Here is a 10,550-nt window from a genome sequence, read left to right as displayed (position 1 = left end):
TGCCTAGGCCGGAGTGCGGGAGAAAGTGGGGTTTGGGCTCTAAATCCAAGTATTATGGAGTGCTTCTCCATGAGATGTGGAGTCGTTTACCTACAACCCCCAACCTGGGAATACCTAAGCCCCCTGAAATATGCGTGGACTCTGCTTCCCCACATCCAGCACACACATGAAGAAGAGTTCTGATATTCTCAGTGTTGGGTGGCTCTTCCAAGTGACAGCAGCACCTGGGATCTAGTAGAATCCCTTTGCTTGACTTCCTTGAGTGTTTTCCATGCCGGGCTGTGAGCGAAGGTGGGGGTTGGGCTCTAAATCCAAGTATTAGCGAGTGCCTCTCTATGGGCAATGAGGTGTTTAAGCAACATCCCAAACCTGGAAACACCTGTGACCCAAAAAGATGTGTGGACTCTGTTTCCCCACCTCCAGCACACACACGAAGTCATGTTCAGGTATCCGGAGAGAGGGGAGGCTCTTCCAACTGACAGCAGCCCCTGTGTTCTAATAGAATCACTTAGTTTGCATTCCAGGAGTGTTACCCTATGCCTGGATGCGTGCGAAAGCTGGGGGGTGGGCTTGGAAGTCAAGTAGAAGCGAGTGCCCCCTGATGGACTGAAGAAGTATTTAGAGGACTTCTCCCTAACAGGGAACACCTGTGCCCCCATTCATCCACGTGGATTAGCGCTCCACAACTCCCCCACACAGAAGGCAGGTTTCCAGAATCCTGAGTGTAAGGAAGATCCTCCAACTGACATCAGCGCATGGGCTGTAATAGAATCCCTTATCTTATCTTCCCTGATGGTTTGCCTAGGCCGGAGTGCGAAGGAAAGTGGGTTTGGTCTCTAAAACCAAATATTAACGAGTTCCACTCCATGGGAATAGGAGGTTTTTTTCCTGCAACCACCAACCTGAGAATATCTGTGCGCCCTGAAAGCTGCGTTGGCTCTCTTTCCCCTCCTCCAGCACACACACGAAGAACTGTTCTTGTTTTCTGAGTGTGGGTGGCTCCTCCAACTGACAGCAGCAACTGGGATCTAATAGGATCCCAAAGGTTGACCTCCCTGAGTGTTTTCATATGCCAGTCCTGAGCGAAGTTGGAGGTTGGGCTCTAAAACCAAGTATTAGCGAGAGCCTCTGTATGGGCTGTGAAGATGTTTAAATTGCATCCCAAACCTGATAACACCTGGCCCCCATAAAGATTCGTGGACATTCCTTCCCCAAATTCAGGACACACACGAAGGCCTGTTCAGTTATCCTGAGTCTGGGGAGGCTGCTGCAACTGACAGCAGTGCCTGGGTTCTAATAGAATACCTTAGCTTGTATTCACTGTGTTTCCCTAAGCCTGGCTGCGAGGGAAAGCTGGGGGCTGGGCTTGGAGGCCAAGTAGCAGCGAGCGTCCCCTGATTGACTGAAGAGGTACCAAGAGGACTTCTCCCTAACGGGGAACACCTGTGCCTACATAAATCTGCGTGGTGTGGGGCCCCACAAATCCCCCCCACTCAAGGCTGAGTTCCGGATTTCTGAGTGTGGGGAAGTTCCTCCAACTGAAAGCAGCTCCTGGGTTCTAGTAGAATCCTTTAGCTAGTCGTCCCTGATGGTTTGCCTGGGCCAGAATACAGGGGGAGTGGGGTTTGGGCTCTAAACCCAAGTATTATCGAGTGCCTCTCCATGGGAACCGGTGGTGTTTAACCAGCAGCCAACAACCTGGGAATACCTGTGCCCCCAGAAAGATGTGTGGACTCTGTTTCCCCACCACTAGCACACACACGAAGTCTTCTGGTATCCTGAGTGTGGGAAGGCTCCTCTAACTGACAGCAGCACCTGGGAACTACTAGGATCCCTTAACTTGAAATTTTTGAGTCTTTTCCTATGCCGGGTTGTGAGCAAAAGTGGGGTTTGGGCATAAAGCCAAGTAATAGCAAGTGACTCTCTATGGGCAGTGGAGGTATTTAAACTACAGCCCCATCCCGGGAAAACTGTGCCCCCATAAAGATGTATGGACTCATTTTCCCCAACTCCAGCAAACACACGAAGGCGTGTTCAGGTATCCTGTGTGAGGGGAGGCTCCTCCAACTGACAGCAGCCCCTAGGTCCTAATAGAATCCCTTAGCTTGTATTCCCTGAGTGTTTCCCTAACCCGGGCTGCATGGGAAAGCTGGGGGTTGGGTTTAGGGAGTCAAGTAGATGCGAGTGCCCACCGATGGACTGAGGAATTATTAAGAGGACTTCTCCGTAACGGGGAACACCTGTTCCCCCATTCATCTGCGTGGATAGGGGCTCCACAACTCCCCCACACAGAATTCTTGTTTCCGGAATCCTGAGTGTACGGAAGACCCTGCAACTAACAGCAGCGCCTGGGCTGTAATAGAATTCCTTAGCTTGTCTCGCCTGTTTGTTGCCTAGGCCGCAGTGCGGGGGAAAGTGTGGTATGGGCTCTAAAACCAAGAAATAACGAGTCCCTCTCCATGGGAATTGGAGGTGTTTATCGTACAACTCCCAACCTGGGAATATCTGTGTCCCCTGAAAGATGCGTGGAATCTGTTTCCCCACCTCCAGCAAACACACGAAGAATTCCTCTGGTATCCTGAATGTGGGTAGGCTCCTCCAACTGACAGCAGCACCTGGGATCTCATAGAATCCCTTAGCTTGTATTCCCTGAGTGTTTACCTAGGCCAGGCTGTGAGGAAAAGGTGGGGGTTGGGCTTGATGGCCAATTAGCATGGAGTGCCCCCTGACAGACTGTAGAAATACTTAGAGGAAATTCCCCAAATGGTGAAAACCTGTGCCCCCATTCATCTGCGTGGATTGGGGCTCCACACTTCCCCCACAAACAAGGTTGTGTTCCGGAATCCGGAGTGTGTGGAAGTTCCTCCAACTGACAGCAGCGCCTGGGTTCTAAAAGAATCCCTTAGCTTGTCTTCCCTGATGGATTGCCAAGACCGGAGTGAGGAGGAGAGTGGGCGTTGGGCTCTTCAACCAAGTATTAGTGAGTGCCCCTCGATGGGAAATGGACGTCTTTAAACTACAACCCCCATCCTCGGAATACCTGTGCTCCCAGAAAAATTCGTGGACTCTGTTTCCTAACCTAGAGCACACACACGAAGAATTGTTCTGGTATCCTGAGTGTGGGGAGGAATCTCAAACTGACAGCAGCAACTGGAATCTAATAGCATCCCTAAGGTTGAATTCCCTGACTGATTTCCTTGGGTGAGCTTTGAGCGAATGTGGGGGTTGTGCTCTAAAGCCAAGTATTAGCGAGTGCCTATGTATGGGCTGTGGAGGTGTTTATCCAAAATCCATAACCTGGGAACACCTGTGCCCCCATAAAGATGTGTGGAGTCTCTTTCCCCACCTCCAGCACACACACGAAGCCGTGTTCTGGCTTCCTGAGTGTGGGGAGGATCCTCCAACTGACAGCAGCTCTTGGGTTCGAATAGAATCCCTTAGCTTGTATTCCCTGAGTGTTTTCCTAGGCCGGTCTTACAGGGAATGTGGGGGTTGGGCTCTAAGCCAAGTATTGGCGTGTGCCTCTCTATGGGCAGCGGAGGTTTTTAGCCGATATCCCCCAGCCTGGGAACACATGTGCCCCCAGAAAATGTGTGGACTCTGTTTCCCCACCTCCAGCACACACACGAAGTCAAATACGGTGGGATGACTGCTGTTATTTTAGGTTCTACAAACTCTTAAATGGATTGATTTCTATCTCCATTATACAAGCACTCCTGGGTAACTTTTATATTCATGTGAGGATCAAAAGAGTACTCATTAATACTATTACCATACTTCTACTGAATTAACTCTTCTGTAACAGTATAATGGCCACACTTCTTAATAACTGCCTCTGTAAGGGTCTTGTAAGTCACAAATATTTATTATAAAGAAATTATATAAAAAATAATAACAATTACAACAACTATGTTGTTTATAACGATGATAGTGTTAGCATCTCCCTCTCATATTAAACAATACCCATCACTGGATTCCTTAGGAAGCAACGCCAATGCATTTTTGGACTCTTCTAAGTCTTCACCCAATGAAGCCTTTTTATTCACGCTGGTCCACCACAGCCAGAATTGCTGTTACTTTCATGGTTGACTGCCACGCTGTGATGTTCTGGGCTTTTTCTGGCACCATGCGTCTATACTTTGTAGTCAAGTTTCCACGTACCCACTCTGATTTGCAATATATTGTTCTCCAGAGCCAACAGAGGGGCCACTGGAAAGAGGCCACAGATAAGGTGGTGAACCCAAACTGAATACCTGTTTAAGGAATGGACACATAACATGGAGTGGTGGACGGATGGAAGGACAACATATATTCCTTTACTCCTGTAAAGAGAGAGTGGCAAATGGTGAACTAAATCCCAAAGAGAAAACACATTCATGGTAATAATAATGTTTAACAGTGAAAGAATCCAAACAAAAGGCAAATATAATATCTCTGGGAAGAAGACTTATTACAAACTGTTTCTTTCACGTATATACCCTTAGTTGGAATAACATACTTAAAAATCTTCAACCAACCATAGTTATTTGCTCGTAATAAACTTGGGAATCTTGAAGCATATTATTCACTCTCAGTGTTGAAATAATGCAATCTTGGAAGATGATTTGTAATTGAGGATTAAAAAAAGAATATTGTGGATTTATATAACAATTTAAATAGAAATAAGAAATGTACCTTTGGGAAAGCTCTGCATAGAGAATGTTGGAGGAAATGCACTGAAAATAGGCAAGTGAGCAAGCTCCCTTGAGTCTGGGAAGGTGAGTGCAGCACATTCAGAGAGTCTATTAATTTATTACAAGTCAAAGAAAGGTATGCAATTAAAGTGTCTTCCTAAGAAAAATATCCTTCTTCAGGAATTTTTATCTTGATATTTCTATGATCTCTGTGGTCACAGGAAGTCAAAGCTATGGTGGTGGCTTAGAAGTTCTTTTCTCTCTGTCTGTAATTTACAGGGCATTGCTACAGATGGGGCAGCAGAGATCTGTGGTAAGCTGTTCCATGGGGTGGGGGAGCAGTTAGAAATGATAAGGCCAGAAATCTAAAAGACTTTTAGACCCTCCCCTCCTAACTGGCAGACCTTTAAAGTAAACTAGCACAGGTATGTAACTAAGCCAGAGGATGAGAGGCAAATTTAAAGTCCCTTTAGTGTTACTGATCAGTCAAGGGATAGGGACCACTCTGGCCAGGAACGGCAAGACCGTGGATGGGGTGGATGTGTAGGAGGAGCTGACATTTGCTTGTGACCTGAGAGGCAGGGGTGTGTTGCATAAAAGCCGACATTGCTGGAAAGATGCAGTAGGTCCACAGCCCAAAAGGAGCTGTCATATTCAGGGAGGTCAGAGAGCAAGAACCAGAGTTAGTGATGCCACAGAGTCAGCAGTGTGGCAGCAGTGATATCAGTATCTGTGTCCATAACCCACCTAACCCTACATGAACTCATCTGCCTACAGGGGGCAGGTAAGTAGCAGAAATGTGTGGAGTGGGTGCAGCCACTGGCAAATTGGCAAGTGGACATCCTAAGGAAACACACTGCTCACAGTCACCATATTGGAAAGAGTGCCCCACACTGTCAGATCTCCTTCTCATTGCCAGAAATTAGGAGTTTATTAGCAATCAAACCAATTAAAAACCCAGAAAAGATATCATTTATAATGACAACAAAGGCACAGACTATTCAGAAATAAATTAATTAAAAATGTTAAGATGATTCTGATAAATGACTTAAAAAAAAGAAAAAAAAATATGATGATTGAATGAGCAGAAGAATGCACCATACTCTTCATTGGGCAGACTCAAGCTTGGGGGACATAGAACATTATTTCTCCAAAGTAAATTTAGAATCTGAATGCAAATTTAGTTAATAATCCAAAATGGATTTAAGAAAAATATCTGAAAGGTGATCGTATTGTTCTTCCAGAAATATACACAAATATACAAATAAAATAATGAGGAGGGAAGTTTGAATTTGCAGTATTAGGGATATTCTGGAAAAATATTAAATAGGACCAACTCTAGAAGGCATTAATCTATGGTCGTGGAAAAAGTATAGATATAGTGCACTGAGAGTATGAATGTAATACAATGCATTTCAAGAATAGACGTGGATATTTTTGAGATTTTAGTAATATTATAAAACTGACACTTCAAATCAGTGGATTCAAGTACTGGAGTAATTAGCTAAATCATTGGAAGACCTGGCACAGTGTCCTCACTTTTGATATTAAAATAAATTCCAGATAATTTATTAATTAAAAAATAAAATACCAGAAATAACCCAACATGATTTAATCTGTTCAGATATTCAAACGAGAAGAACTTTCTAAAAAGCTTTTGGAACAAAGACCAATAACAGCAAAGGCCTAGGAACTCATCAAGGCCAGAAACGCCCCCTGTAAAACAAAACTAACCCTCGCCCAACCCTCTCTCACGGCCCTGTGTTGCTCTCTGATACTTTCTACTCTTTCTCCTTCCATTTAAAGTCCAGTTTCTTGGAGAAGTGCCTGCGCTGATGGCTCCTCCAGGGCTCGGAACCCTGCATCCCCCACGGCCCTCACCGAGGCACTGAGACAGGAGTTGCACTGCCGGCGACTGCGTGTTTCAAACCAGTGGGCATTTTCAGCTCCTGTTTATTTGATTACCAGGTAGCTTTTGCCGTGGACAAATATTTTCCTCTCAGTGGAATGTTTTCCCCCCTTAATTTTTGTTTTACTTAAATAAATTTAAAAAGCCCAGGCAGAAAAGTGTGTGTGCACATATGCACAGACACAGATACACACAGATCTGTTTTTTACAGGCTACCTTAGTCCTCCTCCTCCCTTTCCCCAGTCTTGGCAATTAAAGGTGGGATTTAGCCCTTGCTTTTTTGCCCCACACACCCCCCGTTTCTCACTATGCTCCTTTAGTCAGTGTTCAAATCCCTCTTATGCCAGGTTACAGCCTTCTCTGTGTTGCCTCAACTAGCTTTCTCCCAACTGCTCTACTGTTCTTTCTCCTGGTGGATTTCTCGTCTCCCATTTGCCATGTTCATGGCCCTTTTCCCCAGGGCCTCATCTTCAGTCCTCCGCCTGGCAGGACTGAATCGCCCCACGGCCTCACCCACAGCTCCTCTGAGCTCCTGACTGGTGAATCCAGCTTAACAACAGACATCACCCCTCAGATGTCCCATAGACACTTTGCACTCAAACTGCCACACACAGAACCATCTCGAAATCAGCTCTTCCCCTTACACTGCCCCTGCAGATCCTCTTTCAAGATGGGTCACTGGAAAGCCACCTCAGCAGCTCTGTGGCCCGCTGCCCCAGCCCTGCATTCCCTACTGCAGCAGTCATCACTTCTGCCGCCCATGTCCCTCTCCCTCTGCCCAGGGCCTCTCTGCAGGCGTGTGCCACTTGTTGTCTGGGTTACCTGGGTTGTTCCCGAAACATCCTTTCCCCCCAAAATATGGGCCTCTCCCAAAAATAGTATCTTCCATTCTGCTGCTAGAATAACCAGATATTCTTCAACATAAACATTATGCAATTCTCTTACTTACAAATATTCCAATATATACCTGTTTCATTAAGGATACATTCAAGTCTAAGCACACAAGGCCCATAGTGACAGAGGCCATGTGCACCTGATATTCCCACCTATGGATCCTTTGTTCTAGCCCTACTTGTTGTTCTTCAGTCTAGCCAAGCCAGTTCATGCCATGTACACTTATGTCTCTACCTCTCTGCATGAAGTGTCCACTCCCTCTACCACACATTAGAGAGCTAACTTCCTTTCACCTTTCAAAATTCAGTTCAAATATTTCTAGCTCTAGGAAGTCCAATTTGTGTTCACCTGGTTAGCAATCCATCAACTACTCGCCAAGTCTCGCCTGGCCTGGGGTGTGCAGACACCAAGTCTTATCTGTCTTGGTTTCCCCAGTAGCTGATACAGTGTTTGGCATAGCAGGTGCTCAGTGTTTTTTGGATAGATAAACGAATGAATCGGTAAAGAGATGAGAGGTCTACAATCCCCCCCAGTTACTCAGCTGCCATTTTGGGAAGTTCATTCTGCAGAGTTAAGGAAATGTCAGAGCAGGTGGTGGGCAGACAGAACAGAGGTGAGGGCGTGGGGGAGACAGGCCTGGTCCTGGAGAGCGCAGGAGAGGCATGGGTGGGATAGCACTGGAGAGAGAGGGAATGGACGGTTCGGGTGCAAGGAGATGTTGAAGAACAACTGATATTAACTGCAATAAATTAAATGGAGAACATAATATATGAAGGGAAGATCAAGTTAACACAGCAAGGGTGGAAAAGGCAGTACCAGAGACAAAGAGCTCTCACTTCATCCCTCACAGCATTTCACTTATGGCGCCCGCCCTCTGGGAAGGCAGCGTCAAATTTTTGAGAGACTGGTGTTTGTGCTGTGGGTGCTCTAAGTACAAAATGGTATCTTATGGCTTCCAGATTTTAAGACTGATAGATTATTTCTCTTATGTCCCAAGTCTGAGTTCTCAGACAGCAGGATCTTTCGCTGGTGTGGGGAGAGCTATTGTGGTTAACAACTCAGGGTTACTCTAATAATCTCAAAGGACAGTGTGGGGAATTCACTAAAACAAATAAAAGAGAAATTTCACTCAGAAAAAGCCATATGCCATATAGAACCTTGTGGGGGCCTTGGGGGCAATATTACCGCCAACTCATCTAACAGTTGTATGTGAGTGTGCTGAAACTCCAAGCTCAAGTCACTTAAACACGTATGAGGCCCAGGGTCCTGGCTGTGGTGCTCCAGACATGGACGGGAGGATGAAAAGCCTGACTACAGCCTCCGACAGGATCAGTCCAGCCACGGAGCACAATGGACACGGACACGATCATGCACCATCAAGACAAGAATCAAGTGCAATTCATGCCTAGACAGGAGAGCAGATAATTTCTAAAAAGTGGAGGGGTCCCTGCCAAGGCTTGGCAAGAGTCCTTCCAGGCAGAAAAGCAGAGAAAGATATTTCAGGTGAAGGAGACTAGGGTTGGTGGCTGGGTGCGAGGCCTAACGAAGCACAGGTGGAGGGCTCCAGGGTCATCTGTCAGTAGCTGTTCCCCTTCAGCAGCTAAGAGGCATAACTAAAAAGGCAGGTGGGGTGACATTAATGATCATGGGGAAAACTGGGAGGAGGAAACTGAGGTCAGGAGATCACCACCAAAGGCAATTTATTTTAGAGGAACAAAAATAATTCAAAAAGCACTTGGAAATTCTACCTCCCATGAATGAAAAGAACACAATATAAGTTTCACTCCAGCGTTGAATACAGAAAAACAGACTGCCTACTCTCAGAAATGGATTGAATTTTCTAATTCGTCAGGGATTATTTAGATAATAGGAAAACAAATAAATCTGAACAATCTCTCTAGAATAGCTGTTACTCCATCCTGTTATGTAGGGAGAATGTAATTTAGGAAAAAGCAAACTCCCTCTATCTGTAGACTTATAAACAGGAAGCACAAAGGGGTGACTTTGCAGACATGAACCCGCATGCATAAATGCAAAGCCTATTGACCAAAATCCTTTCTTGTCTCCTAAGCTTAAAAAAAAAAAAAAAACTACTTCAAGGCAGTGGTGAGCTGAAAGGGCTCAGATACAAAACGTGCACTTCATCAGCCTTCTAGTAGATAAAAGTGCTCCATGCATAATAGAAAAGATAACGTTTCCTATGGAAATCTATTTTGAGATGCAACAATTTAAAGGCAACTGAGAGCTCAAAACCAAGTTCAACCAAAGAGAAACAGAGCCCAAGCAAATATACAGAAATGGACAAAGACATTGGAGAAGGAGGGGATGTATGCTCTACCGATACTCCAGATCAGCAAATTCATCCTGAATTCAAGCCAGTGATGTGCCATGGGGTCACTCAAGGAATCAGGCAGAAACCATATCAAAGGCAGGTGTGAGATGTGGAAGGGGTGACCCTGTGAACCTTGCTGCAATGAGGCAGGATGCCCTTGCGGGCTTTCTGCACAGGCCGGCTGGCTCACATGACTCTGTTTAGAAGGATATCAGCCAGCAGCTGTGCCACACGGGCTACAGCCCGAGCTGAGTCACATCTAGTAACGGTTCTGAGTTCATCCTCAGACGACATGACCAGAAGGATCTGAGAATCAATGGTGGAGACATATCTGAATGAGTATTCCATTTCATTCCTTGGCAGTAAACATTCAGCTTTGTACAACATAAATATTGACAAAGATACACACAGGCACCCTATTTGACAGCCTGACTGCATAATTGCATCTAATGGAGAAAAGTGGGCTCCGTGTCGGTATGCTAGGTCATTGTTTGGCTAGGTAACCGATGCTTCTGAGACCCAAAGCATATTCTAGTATAACCGGCAGCACAGAAATCTCCACTGATGACTTACTCATTTCAGGGTATTCATAAAATAACCCCAGTTTGCCCATGGGATACAGACGGTTGTCCCATTCCCATCGTGGGGTGGTCTGTTCTGCTTCTGGAACTGTGGCACCATTAGATTAATGACCCAGCTGTCAAACAGATCAAATTATAAGGCAGGATATTATCAGACCAAG

General features: G+C 45.7%; 1 long non-coding RNA gene across 1 annotated transcript in view; it reads right to left on the bottom strand.

The window, feature by feature from the left end:
• Nucleotides 1-4,049: 4,049 nt before the first annotated feature.
• LOC140692893 (uncharacterized) overlaps nucleotides 4,050-10,550 on the bottom strand; it is a 49,025-nt gene continuing 42,524 nt past the window's right edge. Inside the window, exon 4 of the long non-coding RNA XR_012068499.1 lies at nucleotides 4,050-4,322. This is a non-coding gene — a long non-coding RNA (uncharacterized lncRNA). The remainder of the gene's footprint in view (nucleotides 4,323-10,550) is intronic.

The sequence above is a fragment of the Vicugna pacos genome, unplaced genomic scaffold, assembly GCF_048564905.1.
Source record: "Vicugna pacos unplaced genomic scaffold, VicPac4 scaffold_18, whole genome shotgun sequence".
Taxonomy (NCBI): Eukaryota; Metazoa; Chordata; class Mammalia; order Artiodactyla; family Camelidae; genus Vicugna; species Vicugna pacos.
The sequence above is the reverse complement of the archived record's forward strand: the minus strand, read 5'-3'. Positions and strand labels throughout refer to the sequence as shown.